Raw genomic sequence first — 20747 nt, 5'->3', positions numbered from 1 at the left:
TAAATAGAAGTAGAAATGTGATTAAATTTATACTGTTTAAGGGGGTGGGACAGATGAAGCTGGATAGAAGGTCAGTGATAGGTGGGGGCTAAGGAGAGGTTGACAAAGATGTCATGGACAAAATGACTAAGGGAGTGTTAATGGTAGTGGTAAGGTTTGAAGAAGGTGCTGATAGTGGCATAAGGGTAAGAAAGCAGAATGTGTTAATAGCCGATCAAGGGTCTGCACCCTTGTGAAAGAACAACATGGAACAAGTAACAGATGGTCCTATTGAGGGTGGGGTGGGGGGAGAGGACAGTGGTTGGGGAACAAAGGATAGAAAAAAATCAAAATGGCGATAAAAAAGGGGATAAAACAATGAATAAATGAATGAAAATAAGTAGATTAAAAGGATGGACATGTGGGCATGAGAGCAGGATGGCGTGTTGAAGTGGCAAGTGACAGGAAGGTCTGGGTCATGCTTGCGGACAGACCGAAAGTGTTCCACAAAGCGGTCACCCAGTCTGCATTTAACTTCCCCGATGTAGAGGAGACTGCATTGGGAGCAGTGAATGCAGTAGACTAAATTGAAGGCGGTGCAAGTGAAATGCTGCTTCACCTGAAAGGAGTGTTTGGACCCTTGGATAGTGAGGAGGGAGGAAGTAAAGGGACAAGTGTTGGATTGCGATTGCATGGGAAGATGCTGTGGGAAGGGGATGAGGTGATGGACCAGGGTGTCCCGGAGGGAATGGTCCCTATGGAATGCTGCCGGTGGGGTGAAGGGAAGGTCTGTTTGGTGGTGACATCATGCTGGAGTTGGCAGAAATGGCGGAGGATGGTCCTTTGAATGCGGAGGCTGGTGGGATGAAAAGTGAGGACAAGGGGGACCCTATCATGGCTCTGGGAGAGAGGGAAGGTGAGGGCAGAGGTGCGGGAGATGGGTCGGACACGGTTGAGAGCTCAGTCAAGCACAGTGAGTGGGAAACCTCGGTTAAGGATGAAGGAAGACATGTTGTGGAATAGAGCTTTAGTCAGCTAAAATGTCTAATCTAAAAGTGATTATATTACAGTAAGGAATGATGTAAACTAATCAAGCAGTGTAAACTAATCACGCTGAGTATCTTTGAAAAGTTTGTGGTTACAACTGCGTCTTGTTTTGTGCTGGACGAAACAAAGGTGCCCTGATTAAATCTGCTGATATGGTAATTTATGTAATGTTTATCTAACATAGTTGTCGTTAAACTGTCTCCTGTCTTATTGTGAAATGTACCATCTGCCTGTAAATGTATTACAGTGCTGGCCCTATGTATGTGCTAACCACGTAAGTTTCAAGGTACTGGTGGATAAGGATAACAGGAGTCCTCGGGTTAAGGTGCTTAATTGGGGGAAGGCTAATTATAACAATATTAGGCAGGAACTGAGGAATCTAGACCCGAGGCGGATGTTTGAGGACAAATCAACAACTGACATGTGGGGGGCTTTCAAACGTCAGTTGATAAGAATTCAGGACCGGCATGTTCCTGCTAGGATGAAGGATAAGCATGGCAAGTTTCAGGAACCTTGGATAACGAAGGATATTGTGAGATTAGTCAAAAAGAAAAGGGAAGCATTCATAAGGGCTAGAAGGCTGGGAACAGATGAAGCCCGTGGAGAATATAAAGAAAGTAGGAAGAAACTTAAGCAAGGAGTCAGGAGGGCTAAAAGGGGTCATGAAAAGTCACTGGCAACCAGGATTAAAGAAAATCCCAAGGCCTTTTATACATATGTAAAAAGCAAGAGGGTAGCTAAGGAAAGGGTAGGCCCACTGAGGGACAGAGGTGGGAATCTGTGTGTGGAGCCAGAAGAAATGGGAGAGATAGTAAATGAGTACTTCTCATCAGTATTCACCAAAGAGAAGGACTTAGCGGTCGATTTGTCTAGGTAAGAGTGTGTAGATAGCCTGGATCATGTTGAGATATAAAAGAGGTGTTAGGCGTCTTGAAGAATATTAAGGTGGATAAGTCCCCAGGGCCAGATGGGATCTACCCCAGAGTACTGAGGGAGGCAAGGGAGGAGATTGCTGGGGCCTTGACAAAAATCTTTGTATCCTCACTGGCTACGGGTGAGGTCCCAGAGGACTAGAGAATGGCCAATGTTGTTCCATTGTTTAAGAAGGGTAGCAGGGATAATCTATGAAATTACAGGCCGGTGAGCCTTACGTTAGTGGTAGGGAAATTATTGGAGAAGATTCTCCATGACAGGATTTACTGCCATTTGGAAGTAAATGGGCGTATTAGTGAGAGGCAGCATGGTTTTGTGAACGGGAGGTCGTGTCTCACTAACTTGATCGAGTTTTTCGAGGAAGTGACAAAGATGATCGACGATGGAAGGGCAGTGGATGTTATATACATGGATTTCAGTAAGGCCTTTGACAAGGTCCCTCATGGCAGACTGGTACAGAAGGTAAAGTCACACGAGATCAGAGGTGAGCTGGCAAGATGGATACAGAATTGGCTTGGTCATAGAAGACAGAGGGTAGCAGTGGAAGGGTGCTTTTCTGAATAGAGAGCTGTGACTAGTGGAGTTCCGCAGGGATCAGTGCTGGGACCTTTGCTGTTTATAGTATACATAAATGATTTGGAGGAAAATGTAACTGGGCTAATTAGTAAGTTTGCAGACGACACTAAGGTTGGAGGAGTTGCAGATAGTGAAGAGGATTGTCAAAGGATACAACGGGATATAGATCGGTTGGAGACTTGGGCGGAGAAATGGCAGATGGTGTTTAATCCAGACAAATGCGAGGTAATGCATTTTGGAAGATCTAATACAGGCAGGAATTATACAGTAAATGGCAGAACCCTTAAGTGCATTGACGGGCAGAGGGATCTGGGTGTACAGGTCCACAGGTCACAAAGTGGCAACGCAGGTGGATAAGGTAGTCAGGAAGGCATATGGCATGCTTGCCTTCATTGGCAGGGGTATTGAGTATAAAAGCTGGGAAGTCATGCTGCAGCTTGTTTAGGCCACACTTGGAATATTGTGTGCAATTCTGGTCGCCACATTACCAGAAGGATATGGAGGCGTTGGAGAGGGTGCAGAGGAGGTTTATCAGGATGCTGCCTGTTCTGGAGGTTATTAGCTATGAGGAGAGGTTGGAGAAACTCGGATTGTTCTCACTAGAGCGACGGAGATTGAGGGGCGACTTGATAGAAGTTTACAAAATTATGAGTGGCATGGACAGAGTAGATAGTCAGAAGCTTTTTCCCAGGGTGGAAGAGTCAATTACTAGGGGACATAGATTTAAGGTGAGAGGAGAAAACTATAGAGGAGATGTGCGGGGCAAGTTTTTTTCGCAGAGGGTAGTGAGTGTCTGGAATTCACTGCCAGAGGAGGTGGTGGAAGCAGGTACGATAGTGTTGTTTAAGAGGCAGCTTGACAAATACATGAATAGGATGGGAATAGAGGGATACGTACCCCGGAAGCGCAAAATGTTTTAGTTGACGGGCAATATGATCGGTGCAGGCTGGGAGGGCCGAAGGGCCTGTTCCTGTGATGTACAGACCTTATATGGTATGAACTTCCTGTTATGAGCTGTATAAACAACGCTGGATTCTCTGTTTGGGGAGGTAGGCTGACTAGGAACCGCATGTGGTGCCCTGAGCAGCCTACATGCTTGAATAAATATAGTTTTGCTTCTAACAAGTCAGGGTTGTCGCGATTCGACAATGTCAGAAGTGCCGTTTTGGAAAGTGGCATCATCGGAACAGATGCAACGGAAGTGAAGGAACTGAGAGAATGGGATGGAGTCCTTACAGGAAGCAGGATGTGAGGAGCTGTAGTCAAGGTAGTCGTTGGTGGGCTTGTAATGAATATTGGTGGACAGTCTACCACCAGAAATGGAGACAGAGAGGTCAAGGAAGGGAAGGGAAGTGTCAGAGATGGACCATGTGAAGGTGAGAGGGGGTTGGGAATTGGAAGCAAAATTGATAAACTTTTCCTGGTCCAGACGAGAACATGAAGCAGCACCAAAACAGTCATCCATGTACTGAAAAAGAGTTGTGGGAGGGTGTCTGAGTAGGACTGAACAAGGAATGTTCCACATACCCCATAAAGAGACAGACTTAACTGGGACCCATACTGATACCCATAGCCACATCTTTTATTTGGAGGCAACCAGATGAGTTTAAGGAGGAATTGTTCAGTGAGAGATCAAGTTTAGCCAGACGGAGGAGAGTGGTGGTGGATGGGGACTATTCGGGCCTCTGTTCAAGGTAGAAGCGGAGAGCCCTCAGACCATCCTGGTGGGGGATGAAGGTGTAGAGGGATTGGACGTCCATGGTGAAGAGGAGGCAGTTAGGGCCAGGGAACTGGAAATTATTGATATGACGTAAGGTGTCAGAGGAATCACGGATGTAGGTAGGAAGAGACTGGACAAGGGGAGAGAGAATGGAGTCAAGACAGGAAGGAATGAGTTCTGTGGGGCAGGAATAGGCTGACATGATGGGTCTACCGGGACAGTCCTGTTTGTGGATTTTGGGAAGGAGGGTAAAAGCGGTTGGGAGACTGAGGTTGGAAGCTGTGGAGGGAAGATCTCCAGAGGAGATGAGGTCAGTGACAGTCCTGGAAACAATGGCTTGATGTTTGATGATGGGGTCATGGTCCAGAGGGAGGTCGGAAGAAGTGCCTGAGAGTTGACGCTCAGCCTCTGCGAGGTAGAGGTCAGTGCGCCAGACAACAACAGCACCACCCTTGTCGGCTGGTTTGATAACAAAGTCAGGGTTGGACCTGAGAGAACGGAGTGCAGCAAGTTCAGAAGGAGACAGGTTAGAGTGGGTGAGAGGAGCAGAGAAATTGAGACGACCAATGTCACGCCGACAGTTCTCAATGAAAAGATCAGGAGCAGGTAAGAGGCCAGAGGGAGGGGCTCAGGTGGAGGGAGAATATTGGAGGCAGGTGAAAGGATCCGTTGATTGAAGTCAGCATGAAGATGAAGGTGGCGGAAGAAGAGTTCAGCATCTTGCTGAGCCCAAAATTCATTGAGGTGAGGGCATAAGGGGATGGAACTGAGTCTTTTGCTCAGTACAGAACATTCAGTATCAGAGAGGGGAAGGTCAGAGGGTATGGTGAATGTATGGCAAGGTCTGGGATTAGAAGAAGTGATGGGATCAGAGGGACAGGAAGGGGTGGAGGGTCCTGGATGGGTGTTGGTATCAATAAGTCGTTGGAACTTGCATTCCTTAACACCTGAGAGGAAGATAAAAAGTTTCTTGCTGAAAATGAAGATGGTTGGACACTATCTTGAGGAACTCCTCCAGTGATGGCCTGGAGCTGAGATGATTGACCTCCAACAACCACACCCATCTTCTTTGGTGCTAGGTATGACTCCAACCAGAGAAAAGTTTCTCTCCTGATTACCATTGACTCCAGTTTTGCTGCAGCTTCTTGATGCCACACTAGGTCAAATGCAGCCTTGATGTCAAGGGCAGTCACTCTCACCTCACCTCCGGAGTTCGGCTCTTTTGTCCTTGTTTGAACCAAGGCTGTAATGAGGTCAGAAGCTGAATGGCCCTGGCAGAACCCAAACTGAGTGTCAGTGGGCAGATTATTGCTAAGCAAGTGCCGCTTGATAACACTTAGCTGGGTAGATTCCTGTGGTACAGCTGTAGTGGAACAACTTGGCTAGGGGCGTGGCAAGTTCTGGAGCACAAGTGTTCAGTACTATTGCCGGAATGTTGTCAGGGCCCGTAGCCTTTGCAGTATCCAGTGCCTTCAGCTGTTTCTTGATGTCATATGGAGTGAATTGAATAGGCTGAAGACTGGCATCTGTGATGCTGGGGACCTCTGGAGAAGGCTGAGATTGATCACCCACTCGGCACTTCTGGCTGAAGATTGTAGCAAATACTTCAGTCTCACCTTCTGCACTGACGTGCTGGGCTCCTCCATCATTGAGGACAGGGATTTTTGTGGAGCCTCCACCCCCAGTGAGTTGTTTAATTGCCCACCACCATTTATGACTGGATGTGACAGGACTGCAGAGCATACATTTAATCCGTTGGTTGTGGAATCGCTTGGCTCTGTCTCTCACTTGCTGCTTATGCTGCTTGGCACACAAGTAGTCCTGTGTTATGAGCTTCACCAGGTTGACACCTCATTTTTAGGTATGCCTGGTGCTGCTCCTGGCATGCCCTCCTGCATTCTTCATTGACCCAGAGCTAGTTCAAGTCCCGAGTGGCATTACTGATTATGGCCACCAAATTTAATTAGATTTTAGAAGATCGATTTAAGGGATGATTTTGTTTTTAATTTGTATTCCCTTTCCCAACTCTGTGTGCTTCAGTTTGGAGTCCTTGCCCACTAGTACTGTATATCAGACACACGTATGACTTTCCAACCATTAACTTAAAATGGTCAGAAATTTATGAGGAGTACACCTGAATTTCTGATTGTTTTGCTTCGGACATGCTTCCCCATTGGAAGCACAAAGTCATCAAATGTCTCATTTTTAAGGAATGTTTCACTCTTCTGTCTCTTTCCCAAAATGCATGACCTCCTATTTCTATATTGATGTCCTGTTTGTTTCACAAGCATGTTAATGTTCTATATTCTTGGTGATTCCTAATTTGGTATCATCAGCAGGCCTATAAACTGTACAGATCTTAGGCCCTTTTTTTAGTACCAGCCCATTTGACATGGGGTTGCACCCAGGGAATCAAAACCAAATATATGAGGTGGGATTAGAGGCCTAAAACACACCGACATAATTCAGTTGCCATTCTGAAGTCATGCATTCTGTCCTTTATATAACTAAGATTATTTACGGTTAAGGAACGAAACACATGGTAATTTGGAAAGCAGTCGAGTTAGTTGCTGCATAGGAGGCACTCTGTGTTCTGGCCTGAGGAGCTGATAACCACAAAAGCCACTAGAGCACTGGGTGGAGGGTTTAATTACAGTGTGACTGTTTACATAGGCAGCTTCCATGGTAAAAGTCAGTCTAGGCATTTAGAGTGCAAATTGTTGACAAGAAGTTGATGCAGCCATGACATTTTCATCATTATGTTTACAAATTTATATCAAAGTTGTTGTGACACTGACACTGGGGTGGCCCGCCAGCTGTTACCAATCTGAGCTACGACGCTCTCTGCCTGCTTTCTAGCAGCTCAGTTGGGAGGGCGTTAGACTGAAGATGTGGTTCAATCCTGGGTTTTGGCAGAGAATCACCGCTTTCCCTTCTTAGCATGGGTGCATGTTCTCTCAACTGATTTCTTGTTCAGGCACTTATCAAATTGTGGACAGTCTTTTTTCTAGTGGGTTTTGAAGCTGGTGGTGGCAGTGGTAATGGAAGCTGCAGAGAAACCCAGAGGTAATGGTTCCTCTGGATAATGAAATTGTAATTCCTTGGACTGTAGGGCACATGAATGTGATTGTTACCAGGCAAGTAGAATGGAGAGAGGTAAGCGTGTGTGTGTGCGATTGTGCACGTGCATGTTATTCTCCTGGGGGGGTCTGGGTGTTCACAGATATCATTAACATTGGACTATTCTGCAGAGAAGTTAAAGATCTAGACTGGGTCAAATTCCTTATTTCCTTAACTGATTTGATGGTCACCTTTTTTTGTAGTCAGCGGGATACCTACCTTTTGAAGAATGCCACAGGAGTATATTTTGCTATCTCTTCAAATCTAACCAAGAAACATAAGTTTGGTTGCCTGATAAGGTGTTTGCCAATGTGGACACACTCCTTCGTTTGCCTTCAGATTACAAGAGCCTAGGGGACTAGTAAGCTTCCTGCTGCTTGTCCAGCCCGGGCCATCATGACTTTAGCAAAGAGAGATGCTTTTTGTGTGAGGCTGATTTCTTGTTTACAGTACTGAGTGACAGATCAGTGCCCTCTCTCAATAGTTTGGGTCTGAACACTCGCATACTGAAGGAAGGTTTTGCGTTGCACACACAGGAGTTGTAAATAATGGGTGTTGCAGTGTGTTCATTGCCATAAACTCTTGGAAAGCACATATTAAACAAAGGAAACTCAGAGATTGCAAGTTGAACTTCATGAACAAGATTTGGCTTCCCTTAGAATTTAGTTTCACTGATTTGTTATGATGTCCTCCAAAAGCATCAGGTCAATTATTACACTCGTTTCTCCAGAATGAAATGTTCTTTGCACTGCAGTCAACCATTGACTTCTTAACACCCATGACCAGTTGTTCTCCTCCACCCCCACCCCCACCACCACCTTCAAAGGAATGAAATATAGAACTTGTTTGCCCTGTGTTGACTGATTCAATCCTGGCAAGTCTGAGCTTCTCAAAGCAAATGAGGGAAGAAATAAAGTTTTTGGGAGGAAATTTCTTTCAAAGGCGGAACCAATTCTTGGAACAATAGAGTAGCATCTGAGCATTCAGCTCCACTCCATTATATTGCACCTAGGTAAGTAAATGCCCATCTTTTTTGGATCTCAGATTTCCCTTCCCCCCACCCCCCGAATGGTAATGAGGGGATTGGAATTTGCAAGTAGCACCTGCAACTCTGCAGTCATAGGAACATAGGACCTACTAGGAGTAGACCATTCAGCCCTTTGTGGCTGCTCCCAGTCTTTATGCTGCTTCTCGCTCCCTCCTTTGTCATCCTGTCATTTTACAAACTTCTTCTGGACAGGAGGAGGATAACAAAGAGATGTAGTTAAATATACTCCTGTGATATTCCCAGCAGTCCACAAGCATGCCTTGTGATCTTGTGGTATAGCTTTTACTGATTATTTTCCTTACTGCCTCCAAGGCTTGGGTTCCAAACTCTGGACATTATCCCTGGAGGTATCATCACAAGATCTGCTGCCTTCAATTACTTTGGGTTCGCTTTCCAAATCTGTTTTCACACTTTCACGTATCAAACATTACATTTTTAGAGGCCACCATAATCATGGTTTCATCCAGATGGGTTGAGTCTCCTGTAGAGAGAGTCTGCAAACTAATGATGCACATACCTTGTAGATCATCTTTCCAAAACTGCCTGTGTGCTTTGGCAACGATCTTATTTTCATCACTTAGTGTAATCATTCAAGCAACGGCAAGTCAGAATGTTTAAGACAGGGTGTTGTATTTGGAGAATTTCCTTTTGAAATGCAGCCATTTTGAATTTGGTATCCATCTTTCTATTCGATTTTTGGGTTGAACTCGGGATGAAGGTGCTTGTGCTGAATTATTTATTTTTGACAGATGAGATACAGTGTGCACTTGCCCTGCATTTCAGTTTCAATAACTGGAAAGCTTTTGAGATGGTCTCTTTCTCCAATGCAGTTCGTGGCTTTTGTTTTTTGAGGAACCTTGAAGTAGAATTTTTTTCTGGTCCACATTAGCGAAGAAGCATCACATTCCCCTCAGTAGCTTTGGAAGCCATTGTGTTCTTTGAGGTTCTAGTAAAAACATCTGTTAAGCTCAATGCTGCACAATAGAGTAGCATCTGAGCACTCAGCTTCACTCCATTATATTGCATTTAGATATGTAAATGCCCACCTTTTTTGGATCTCAGATTTCCCTTCCCCCCCACCCTGAATGGTAATGAAGGGATTGGAACTTGCAAGTAGCACCTGCAACTCTGCAGTCATAGGAACATAGGACTTACTAGGAGTAGACCATTCAGCCCTTCGTGGCTGTTCCCAGTCTTTATGCTGCTTCTCGCTCCCTCCTTTGTCATCCTGTCATTTTACAATCTTGATAACATTGTCGTGACTACTTCCATCACTTTGCTGATGATCAAGAGCTGGTTAATGGGGTGGTAATTGACAGTGCCAGATTTGTCCTGCTCCTGACCTCATTGTGCTCTTGGTCCAAACAAGGACAAAGGAACTGAACTCGAGGTGAGTGACTTTGTCATCAATGACCTTCATATGGTCAGAAGTGGGATGTTCGTTGATGATTGCACAGTGTTCAGTACCATTTGCAGCTTCTCAGATACTGAAACAATCTCTGCCAATATACAGCAAGACCTGGATAACATTCAGGCTTGGACTGATAGGTGGCAAGTAACATTCATGCCACACAAGTGCCAGGCAATGACCATCTCTGATGAGAGAGAATCTAACCATCACCCCATGACATTCAATGTCATTACAATCGCTGAATCCCCTTCCCACCATCAACATCCTGTGGATTGCCATTGACCAGAACCTGAACTGGACCAGCCTTATAAATACTGTGGGAACAAGAGCAGGTGGGAATTCTTCAGCGAGTAACTCACCTCTTGACTCCCCAAAGCCTGTCCGCCATCTAAAGGCACAAGTCAGGAGTGTAATGGAATACTCTGGATGAGCAACAACACTCAAGAAGCTCGAAACCATACAAGATGAAGCAGCCCATTTGATTGGAACCCATCTACCGCCTTAAACATTCATTCCATCCATCGCTGATGCACAGTGCTAGCAGTGTGTACCATCTACAAGATGCACTGCAGGAACTCGCCAGGGTTCCTTTGACAGCAACGTCCAAACCCATGACCTCTACCACCTAAGAAGGACAAGGGCAGCAGAAGAATGGGGACATCACCAGCTGCAATTTCCCCTCCAACCAACTCAATCACCCTGACTTGAACTATATTACCATTCTTCACTGTCACTGGGTCAAAATCCTGGAACGTAGAAACTAGGAGTAGGAGTAAGGCCATTCGGCCCTTCGAGCCTGCTCTGCCATTAAATATGATCATGGCTGATCCTCTATCTTAATGCCATATTCCCGCTTTCTCTTCATACCTCTTGATGCCCCTAATATCAAAAAATTTATCAATTTCTTTCTTGAATATACTCGGTGACCTGGCCTCCACAGCTTTCGGTGGTAGAGAATTCCACAGGTTGACCACCCTTGGAGTGAAGAAATTTTTCCTCATCTCAGTCCTAAATAGCCTGCCCCGTATCCTGAGACTGTGGCCTCTGGTTCTAGACTCCCCAGCGAGGGGAAACATCCTCCCTGCATCTAGTCTGCCTGTACCTGTTAGAATTTTATAAGTTCCATTCAGATCCCCTCTCATTCTTCTAAACTCGAGTGAATGCAGGCCCAGTCGAACCAATATGTTCCTCACATGTATTGAGTCTCATACGACAGTCCTGCCATCCCCAGGGTCAGCCTAGTGAGCCTTCACTTGCACCCCCTCTATGGCAAGTATATCTTTTCTTGGGTAGGGAGACCAAAACTGCATGCAGTACTCCAGGTGTGGTCTCACCAAGGCCCTGTATAACTGCAGTAAGACATCCCTACTTCTGAACTCAAATCCTCTTGCAATGAAGGCCAAAATACCAGTTGCCTTCCTAATTGCTTGATGCACCTGCCTGTTTACTTTCATTGACTGGTGTACAAGGACACCCAGATCCCTTTGTACATCCACATTTCCCAATAAACCACCATTGAAATAATACTCTGCCTTTCTGTTTTTCGCACCGTAGTGTATAACTTCACATTTATCTGCGTTCTACTGCATCTGCCATGTGTTTGCCCACACACACAACTTGCCTAAATCGCCCTGAAACCTCCTTGCATCCTCCTCTCAAACTCTCAATCCCGCCCAGTTTTTTGTGTCATCAGCAAACTTGGAAATATTGCATTTGGCTCCCTCCATCTAAGTCATTTATATACATTGTGAATAGCTGGGGCCCAAGCACTGATCCCTGCGGTACACCACTAATCACCACCTGCTACCCGGAAAAACACCCATTTATTCACACACTCTGCTTCTGGTCTGTCAACCAATTCTCAGTCCATGCCAGTATGTTACCCCCGATCCCATGTGCTTTAATTTTGCACACTAGCCTCTTATGTGAGACCTTAACAAAAGCCTTCTTGAAATCCAAATACACCACACCCACTGCTTCTCCCTTATCTATTCTACTAGTTACATCCTCAAAAACTCCAGTAGATTAGTTAAGCATGATTTCTCTTTCATAAACCCAAGCTGACTTTGTCTAATCTCATTAATACTTTCCAAGTGTTCTGTTACCACGTCTTTTATAATAGACTCTTGCATTTTCCCCAATACTGATGTTAGGCTAACTGGTCTATAATTCTGTTTTTTTTTTCTCTCCCTCCTTTTTTAAATAGTGGGGTCACATTTGCCACCCTCCAATATGTAGGAACTGCTCCAGAGTCTGTAGAAAGGATGTGGGGGAAAAAAATTGGCCCATGCAGTCAGTTTTATTTTTAACACCTCTGATATTTTTATAACAGAACAAAGAAGAAAGGATAAAGACTTGTTTTACTGCCCTTGTGGCTTTTCAGATTGGCTATTTGCAGCATTGCCCAGCACAATACTCTAAAATTCCTGCAGCCTCCAGGACAGTCCGGAAGCTTGGTAGTCCTTCATTTTGCCACATTTCACACGTTGGCAGATCACCTACTCCATTGCTTTTCTCAATCATTAACTTGAGGAACTATATTCCAGTGAACTTCGAAGAGATGAGTTTTTCCCTTCTTCACTGTGTAGATTGGAGATTAGAATTGGTTTCTACCTAACTTCCTTGGGCAGGTGTGTGTGTGTGACCTTGTGCATCTACCAATTGCTGTTGCTTCAATGACCAGTCAAAAGATGGCACCTCTATCCATGCAGTGCTCTCTCAATACTTCACTGAAGTGTCAAACAGAGCTGGGAGGGTGTTGAGGAAAGTACTGATGAGCGCATACCCATTCCCCTCTACTTGGCTCTAAAATGCTGCCTCACTTTTACAATTGTTTAAAATACCTTTCCATCACCTGAAAACATGTAAAGACCCCCCCCCCCACCCCCCCCCCCCGCCCCACAACCTTCCCACCCCTCAACAATGTCTTTTAAGAGCCTTTTAACCAATTGGAGGGTTTTAGTTGCTTCTGATGAAGGAATGGTATATGGTCTGCACTGTGTGGTTTGGAAGTTTGCTTTCTCACAATGCTTTATATTGTTCATTGTTGTCAGGTTGGCAGACAGACAAAATGGCACACGCCAATTTTGGTTTCAGTTCTGGCCACTTTTCTCTGCTGAGCCTTTTCATATTTAGAAGGCTTCAGAGGGACTGGCCCGCACTGAATGAGTAACATCCAGAAACTGGATGGACGTTGAAGAGATGTAGTGACATGCCAATTCGCCTGCCTTAACTATAAGTCTTGAGCCCAAACTGATGCAAAGAGCCGTATTGAAAATGTTCTTTATTGCAGTCGCTGACATTCTACAGGAAGAATGTGCATTGTTTTTTTTTACATAGCATCATTCATGAGCTAACCCTAACCCTTTGATCCTTTAAGACATTCCTTTAAAAGCCATCTCTGACTAATATCCTGGGCGCCCTCGGCTTTTCTCTGGTCTTTACCTCTGTATCTGTTTTCTACCAGGACGTTGGGACGTTCGTCCATGTTAACGTTGGTCATGGCATTGCAGGCTCATCACCACCACTACCCATGTGACTATGAGCTAACATGGCCTGTGCCGAGGAGAGGAAGAGAGATGCACTGTAGGGGTTGTTTTTTGCCATGCGACTGCAAAGCTCAAAGTTCACTGATCCAAGCAGCAAATTTAGAAAATGAAACTTTCATCTGCTTTTTGTACATTTTAAGTAATTAAATTCATGAGTTAGCGGTGGTATTTGGATTAAGGGTCTTTTGTCTTACTGTTAGTCCTAACTAATCAGAACCTTATCCTGATGCTGCACCTCCATGTTTCCCAGCCACGGGAAACAACCTCTGTCATTCCTGTCCAGCTCCTTCAGAAGCTTATGTTCTGGGGGCTGACCATGGGGGTGACTGTTAGGAAGCACTTCTGCTCCTCCTGGCCCACAAGCAGTGCTTGAAAGAGCACTCAGCTCTTCCATGCAGCGGTCCTCACCTCCCTTTTAACTGCCTGGAAAAAGGAACCCGGCCAGCATTAAAGCAGGAAGAGAGAGAAAATCTGAAGCACGCAGCCTCATAATTAAATGAGCGACCTGTATTCTGGGAGTGGGTTGCTCCTCTCCATGCCCCCTTTGCCTCCGTCCCCCTCACCTCATCCCAACCCTGTTAAAAGTAGAAGTGGGCAGGTTAGGTTCAAGTTTGAGATCTTTAGCATTTGAGCATCTCATCAGGCCCAAATCCCCCTCTTTAGGGCACTAAAATTACCCGCAACATGAGTTATTTTTGTATGCATCCCTTTGCTGATTTGGGAACTTATTCATTTTGCTTTGAATCCTGCAGCTGAACAAAGTTTCACTGGACGGGTGGGGGTGTTTTTTTACTGGGTTGCATAGCAGCCTGTTCTCCTTTTTAATCCATGATTGAAAACATTCCTTGTTCAGTTAAGTTTATTGCTTCTTCAGCTCAGCTTATAATCATGTTCTCCACTCCCCTACAATGTTGTGCAGAATGCTCACTTTTTGATTCCCTGCCTTATTTTGGAAAGCGCACTTGCCCTTCCTCCACTACCCTTTTTGTTTTGTCTGTTCCTTAAACCTCTTGGTGGTTTGAAATGTGGAACCCAATTTGCTGTTCTATGAATCCTTCCTATTTTTGATTGAGTATAGGGCCTGTCAAGGAGGGTGCATTCATTGTGTGGCCAAACAGGTTGAATATCAGCCTGCAAATCCTTTTGAACAGTAGGCGGTAAAAGCGGCAGGGATTGCTGGTCAGCTGTGTGATGGTAAGAACGTTGGAGCCTTTTCCATCAGTATCCATAGCTCCAGACTACAACATGCCTGTAAAAATTACATGTTGCCACAGCAGCTCGGACTCCGGGAGAAATGTAACACACCAGTACAGGGTGTAACCTTACTTGCTGTTGTCATGATCGCTGTTCGTGCTTTTCTATCATCATTTTACCATTTTTAAAAAATTGCAATGTGAACATTTCCATTCAGTTTCACAGTTTCGATTGTTACAAGTACAGATTCACGACGTTTGTTACCTCTGTGAAGTCTGTTTCTGAAGTGTCTCTCCTAACTCTGTCTCTACCTTTTTTAAGCAAAGAAGGTTTATATTCATCAACTGGCATTGGCCAAAGCCACAGACATTTTAATTTCTCAAAGAACACTGACTGAAAGCATCCCAAGTGTGCAGTCTTATTAGCATTATTTATGCATCCTCCCTCTCTTTATTTTTCTTCTCTTGAAGGCATTGTTTGAACATGACTTCATGGCCACCAGCAGCCAAAACAGATAAAAAGCAAAATACTGCGGATGCTGGAAATCTGAAACAAAAACAAAAATACCTGGAAAAACTCAGCAGGTCCGACAGCATCTGCGGAGAGAGGAACACAGTTAACGTTTCGAGTCCAGATGACTCTTCACCAGAACTAAGGAAATAGAGAAATGAGGTGAAATTTAAGCTGGTGGAGGGGGGTCGGGTGGGTGGGACAGGTAGAGCTGGATAGAGGGCCAGTGATAGGTGGAGGCAAAGGAGAGATTGCCAAAGATGTCATAGACAAAAGGACAAAGGGGCGTTGACAGTGGTGATATTATCTAAGGAATGTGCTGATGGTGACATTAAGGGTGCAGGAAAGCAAGTGGCAGATGGCCGTAGTGGGTGGGATGGGGGGAAGGGATCGAAATGGGTTAAAAGGTGGAGATAAAACGATAGATCGAAATAAATTTAAAAATAGGTGGGAAAAGAAAAATATGTTTTTTTTAAATTATAAATTATTGGAAAAAGGGGGGATCGGAAAGGGGGTGGGGATGGAGGAGAGAGTTCATGGTCTGAAGTTGTCAAACTCAATATTCAGTCCGGAAGGCTGTAAAGTGCCTATTTGGAAGATGAGGTGCTGTTCCTCCAGTTTGCGTTGAGCTTCACTGGAACATTAAAACAGCTTATCCACACAGCCATTCTTCTTCACACCTGAGGCTGGGGGCAAATTCATGGCCAGATCCGGACCTGTCCTCCCTCACAGCCTATGCACATTTTTCAGCTGGTATCTGTGGATGGCTTTGAAGAGAGGGGGAAAGATGAGGCGCAGAGATCAGATAACTCAGCAGAGACAATCAGATGGGGGATCTTCTGGCCTGTACAGCTTAATATTGTAGCATGGTGTGCCTTTTAGCCACTGAGCCTTGGCTAGAAGGCCTGTAGCAGCCTATGGTCTTGTATTTACAGACAAACACAGGATGGGGAAATGATTCTGTAACTCACCTGTGCAGAATCTAGCATTCCCTCAACTGTGTACTCATTTAATGTATCTATCCAATTCTCCTTTTTAAACTTTCTCTCACTATCTGCTTCACACTGCATTCTGTCCCTGGATATAAGGCAATGAGCAGTCCCCTCTTAATCTTGAGTTTGAGCCCCTGATTCTGGAGATTGTGGCGGGCTTGTTCATCTAATTGGAGTTCAATTCTTAGCAATTCCCTAAGAATTTTGGAAATTTGCATAATACCTTATCTTCAGAATAAGCAATTCCAGGCTCCTCGAGCAATGATCTTAATTCAGATACCTATTACTTTGATCACCCTTCCTGCACGGCCTCCAATTCTGGATGTCCTTGCTGTGGTACAGGGGCCAGAATTGCGCACTCTGTTCCAGGGCTGACCATCTCCTTGGGCTTTACACCCTGCCCACATCCTTAGGCCCAGTTAGATTCCCTCACTGCCACCTCAAACTGTGCTGTTGGCTTCAGCAAACTAGTCAGTGTCTTAAGTCCACCTTGTACATTTTATAGCCTTGGCCACTTGGTTTATATTGCCATGACAGTGTCATAAATAGTGAAAACTGTATTTTAAAAGGCTAACCTTATTAGAAAATGGACTAATTCAAAATGGACTCTGACAAGGTTCCACTGTTTGACCACTACTCTTTACCTCCTGAGGGGACAAAGGGACATTCCCAAACGTGAAAGACCCCTCGGAATTCAGGTGTAAATAGAAGTCATTGACTTTGATCTTCCTTCAAACACAAAAGACATTGCCTGATGAGAAGTGAAAAATCACCACAACAGTTGGGATAAGCAGTCAGACCGTAACTAAAGCTATCATGATGCTTTATTTGGAGGATGACTTGGCATTTTTTTTTATTCATTTATGGGGTGTGGGTGTTGCTGGTTAGGCCAGCATTTATTGCCCATCCCTAATTGCCCATGAGAAGGTGGTGGTGAGCTGTCGCCTTGAACTGCTGCAGTCCATGTGGTGTAGGTACACCCACAGTGCTGTTAGGAAGAGAGTTCCAGGATTTTGACCCAGCGACAGTGAAGGAACGGTGATATATTTCCAAGTCAGGGTAGTGATGATGCAGACTCAAATGATATACCAGCCAGCTTGGCTGCCTGCTAAGGATATTGTAGAGAAAATTCAAACAACCTTCAGAGACAGAACCCCAGGGCAGAACTTCATCACACAGGGAGAGAGGGACCAACAAGCAAAGCCATCAAACTGCTGTAATCAACCAGGCTTAAAAAGGGCCACACCACAGCTCCTTGAAAGAGACATAAAGAACCACCTCTCCCTCCCTTATCTGGTTCTATCTTCAAGCTTACCTGAGAAAAGCAGCCTCTTGCAGATCAACTGCAGGAACTATCGCATCTGCTGAGATGTCCTCTGCAATTTCAAAGCCTTTATTTCAGACAGTGTAACAACTCAACTATGAAATAACAGGCCTGCAGCAAAGCAGAGACTGAGATCCATTCCCTTTTTAATAAGCATTGTTTTTAGCCTCCTCAGTATCTAGTTTTTGTGAGAGAGAGAGTGAGACGTAATTTTCTTTGGTAACTTCCAGGGGCAAAAGTGTGAAAAACAAACTAACCTTTTTTTTCCCCTTTTTTTAAATACAAGAGGCTTGTTGCTGTTATTTAAAATTGACTCACTCACTCACTCCTAGGGTTAGAGATGCACGCACTCACAAACAAACATAAATGATCACAGGCAATAAAGTGTAACACCTTAAAATTGCCTGTAACAATACATATTGCGGTAAAAATATCCCTCTGAAGGGGGTCGTTCAGCCCATTCTGCATGTGCCAGCTCTTTGGATAGTCCCATTCCTCTGCTCCTCACCCATAGCCTTGCAATTTTTTTTTAAGTATGTATTTTTCGCCCTTTTGAAAGTTAGTATTGAGTCTACTTCTATCATGTGTTGGTAACGCAACCCACTACATGTTAGAAAAACAACTTTCCCTGTCCCTGACTTTTTTTTTGCCAATTGTTTTTTTTATTCATTAACCGTCCAATGGAGCTGATTTCATTTTACATTGAGTTATTTAGCCTGGTCCATGTTTGGTCAACAATTACATTTCGCTCACGTTGCTACCTCGTTTCGGTTGTGATCTGGTTCGGTAGGTAGTGCACTCCCCTTCAGAAGCAAGAGGGTGGTGGGTTCAAGCCTCACTCCAGGGGCTGGAGCCCATAGCCTGGGTTGCTTATTGAATGCAATGCTGAAGGATTGTAGAATTATTGGATCTTCTGGCCTCCAGACAAGACATTGAGCTGAAGCCCTGCCGACCTGGGCAGGAGAGCGCACACAATCCCGCGGCCGTCTCCGATAAATGGACAGGGGAGTTCTCCTGGTATCCTGACCAACATTTTATCCTGCAGCCACCATTACCAAAACAGATACCTTGGTATTTATCTTGTTGTCATCGTCGTGTGTGTGTGTGGGGCCTGGGGGTGTCTGAAAACTGGGCATGGAGTTTGCCTACAAAACAACATTCTGAAAGTAGCATTTTTATTTGTGAAGAGCTTTGGGATGTCCTGAGCATGTGAAAATAATCAATTCAAATTTGTTCTTTTTGTCTTTTCTTTCCACGTTATTGTACATTTTTCCAGAATAAATGTTGTATGATCCTCCTAGTTTCCAAAGTTCTGTGGACATCTCTGAATGCCATCCCCTTACTCCAATGATCCTGCTTTTCAAGCGTTTTGAAAACCTCGGTGTTCCATCGGGACCGCTTTACGAATGTCCGAGCCCACTGGACAGACCATGTGCTGCTCAACCAATAACAGCTGCCAAATTAGAATGACGATGTTGATTGTTATTTTTTTAATTTCCTTTTATTTATTTGTCATTTGACTAGGACCTTATCAAATGACTTGCTAAAGTTCAAGATGCATGATAAAAAAAGACAGACATGTAAGGTACAGAACAAAAGCTAAACGCTCCATTATCACTGTCCCTTCATCATGGCTGGGCCAAAATCCTAAAACTCTGTTTAACGGGACTGCAGCAGTTTGAGATGATTCGTCACCACCTTTTTGAAGGCAACTAGGGATGTGAGATTAATGCTAGCAATGCCCATATCTCCGAGAATGATTCTTTTAAAAAGCTCATCCACCAATTCTGTTACATCCATGTGAGAGTTCCAACAAATAGCAGACATGGAGCTGGGTTGGTAAGCCAGTGCCAGCTTAGACTTGTCACCTTTTCTGTTGTGAGACAGAAAATTGATCTGCTTGTTTTATAATCGACTTTTACAATAAAAGGTTTTTTTTTCCCCCCCTCCGCTGTAGCTATCAGCTGACAACCCGTGATTCCCTGGAGCATGTCGGAAAGTTAACTGAACAAAGATGAGCTATTTTCCAGCCTCCAGTTATTTAATGAGCTGTGATAATATTCAACCACAGCCTCCCACTGTCCGCCCTCCAGCACACCCCCCCCCCCCCCCCACCAACCAACCTACCCCGACTCTCTTTGGCAAAGTGTTCTTGGACACAGTCCTCAGTCCTTTTGGTCTTGTTGGCTTAAGAGTGTTTATTTTCCTTTTTATGGCCCTTTTGTCTCTGATCTCTAGGATCTGCTCTATTTCTTCCACCTCACTGACCACCACGCCTCTCTCTGGTTAAAGAAAACTGCTTTATTGTTCTCCCGTCTCTCTTATCTTTTAATAGCGTGTAATGTTCTCCCAATATTTTGTTCATTGTGAACCATGTTTTAATCCCTTTTGTTACTCCTCTCTTTCTTCCCCGTGTTGTTCCCCCTTCAGGATTTTCTATAAAACTCCTTGTTTTTCCTTCAAACCGTAAAAGGAATTTATTTTTCATGTCATGTAGGCCCAGGTTTCTTTGGAGCTCAATTTTGGTAATGTTTCGCCGTTTTTCAGTCTGTTAGTATTAACCCATTCATTTTTTGGTCCAACACTTCACACTTGTCCATCTAACCAGCTGCCGTTATTTCCACAGAACTCATCTCTTTTTTTTATCCCCTGATGAGCATAAGCCTCATCCTCCATTTAGCACCTCCTTGCTGTTATGTGGATCAGATCTGGAATTGTGGAGGCATGGGACCAGAATCGGTGTCTGGTTCTGCTACGTGCTACTTCTGGCCGAGGACTGATGAGTGATGTGGGACCAAAACCACCACCTGCATTAAGGGGCTAAAACCTGCACCTAGATCTACTCCATGATAGTTTCAGTCAAGAGGGCCTCCATGGTCTCCCTCCTCCCACTGCCTCCTGCAGCTAAAAAGCCAAGTCCTTAGCTATCACCTAATGCTAATTTAAAACCCAATTTATTGTAATTCCAACTTCACCATAGCTTCTCATTACAAATGCATACATCTAGCACCTTTCCCTTTCACCCCTCAGTTCCCATGGATCATCTGCCTTTACTAACCTTCCCCCATAGAGAGAAAGAGAGATGCGCACACACACACACCTTTACAGAATACTGTCACATTCCCAAAAATATTAAAAAGATTAACATCCCGCTTCATAGTAGAAAGAAAATTACTTTTTTTTTCATGTCCTGATGATTTTTCTCCAGGATTGTACACACCAGTGTCTTGGAGATTGATCTTCAATTCCTGGAAACTCCAGGCCAATCCTGGTGGGTTGGTCACCCTACCACTCATACAACCCTTCACTTCGCTGATGGCAGCCGTGCCAATAGTCACCTCCTCT

General features: G+C 44.6%; 1 protein-coding gene across 1 annotated transcript in view; it reads left to right on the top strand.

Moving 5' to 3' along the window:
• Positions 1 to 20747, top strand: part of etnk2 (ethanolamine kinase 2) — a 65990-nt gene that overhangs the window by 15540 nt on the left and 29703 nt on the right. The gene's annotated exons all lie outside the window — the stretch shown is intronic.

Source organism: Cetorhinus maximus, chromosome 8 (assembly GCF_964194155.1).
Source record: "Cetorhinus maximus chromosome 8, sCetMax3.hap1.1, whole genome shotgun sequence".
In the NCBI taxonomy this organism is placed as follows: domain Eukaryota; kingdom Metazoa; phylum Chordata; class Chondrichthyes; order Lamniformes; family Cetorhinidae; genus Cetorhinus; species Cetorhinus maximus.
The sequence above is the reverse complement of the archived record's forward strand: the minus strand, read 5'-3'. Positions and strand labels throughout refer to the sequence as shown.